Raw genomic sequence first — 1622 nt, 5'->3', positions numbered from 1 at the left:
AAATGTTTATTGGAACATCATCTTAATGGCAATGCTATAGTAATGATCTGATGTCAATAACAGAAAGTAGATCAATAAGCTGTGAGTTGTATTTCATAACCATATATATCTTAAAAACAATTCTCTAAAATATTAAAAAGAAGATTAATATGATATGTTTTCAAACATAGGGATATCATGAAAGACATACTCTAACCAAGAAATATACTCTGTTTTCATCACCTTCAAAATCCATAGACATGAAAAGCATGATTAAAAAAAAAAAAAACACCAAGTTCATCAACAAATCATCCTGTGTGTAAAGCCACTTTTCTTTGCCATAATTTCAACACAGCCCTTTTCATCTCCTTGTTTCTCAGGCTGTAGATAAGTGGATTCAGCAGAGGGGTGAGCAATGTGTATGCCAATGACATCAGTTTCTTGGTGTCTGGTGAGTACCTGGATTTGGGCTGGAGATAAGTTATACTGCCTGTGCCATAGAAGAGGGTGACAGAGGTGAGATGAGAGGCACATGTGGAAAAGGCCTTCTGCCTCCCTGTAGTGGATGGCATCCTCAGGATGGCAAAGAGAATTCGAGTATAAGACAAGAGTATCAACAGAAAGGGGACCAATACAATGAAAATGGTGCCTGTGGAAAGCATAGACTTCAAACACTAATGTGTCTGCACATGCGAGTTCCAGCACAGGAGGAGTCTCACAGAAGAGATGGTTAATTTCCCTGTGGCCACAGTAGGGGAAGCTAAACACCCATATGCTCTGTAGAGTAGTCATCATGGTACCTGAGAACCATGAGAACATTACTAATTTCACAAACACTCTTTTATTCATAATCACTGGGTAGGATAGAGGATGGCAGATTGCAGCAAATCGGTCATAAGCCATTGATCCCAGGAGAAAACACTCAGTCACACCAAAGAGAAGAATGAAATACATCTGTGCAAAACAGCCCCCAAAGGAAATGGTTGCTTTCTCAGTGGTCAGGACCATCAACATTTTAGGTGTAATGACTGTGCTGAAACAGAGGTCCACTAAGGATAAGTTCTGCAGGAACAGGTACATGGGGATGTGCAGGCTCTGGTCCAGGAAGATGATTGTGATAATGATGGCATTTCCCAACACAGTCACCAGATAAATAACGAGGAAAGCCCCAAACATCTGCCCTTGAAGTTCAGGATAGTTAGAAAATCCCAAGAGGATGAAGTCAACTGTAGAGCTGTGATTTTGCCTCCTCATTTCAATAGTGGAACCCTGTGGTTGGTCTTAGGGACATAGTACATATTAGATGAAGTCACAGACCAGGAGCCGAGTTCAAATTTGAAGAGCTTGGCAGAAATTGTAAAGACCTGCTCATTTTGACAGAGGTTCAGACTATGATCTTTGAAGAACAGTCAGTAAGTTGTAACAATGAATCTTTAAAACACAAATGGACAAGTTATAATGTTGGCTCAGAAATCATTTAACAATTATAAAATAAGACTGGTAAAATGATTCAGCTAATGAAAGCACTTGCCTCACACCCTGATTTCAGTTCCATCCCTTGAACCCACAATTAAAAAAAGATTTTTATATGGATGATATAGTAATCTTTAATCCCAGTGCTCCTATGACAAGATGTGAGTGAG

General features: G+C 39.4%; 1 pseudogene; it reads right to left on the bottom strand.

The window, feature by feature from the left end:
- Positions 1-287: 287 nt before the first annotated feature.
- Positions 288-1245, bottom strand: LOC116892767 (annotated as a pseudogene).
- Positions 1246-1622: the final 377 nt, after the last annotated feature.

The sequence above is a fragment of the Rattus rattus genome, chromosome 2 (genome assembly GCF_011064425.1).
Source record: "Rattus rattus isolate New Zealand chromosome 2, Rrattus_CSIRO_v1, whole genome shotgun sequence".
Classification (NCBI taxonomy): Eukaryota; Metazoa; Chordata; class Mammalia; order Rodentia; family Muridae; genus Rattus; species Rattus rattus.
Note: the sequence above shows the minus strand (reverse complement) of the source record. Positions and strands in the feature narration are given on the sequence as shown.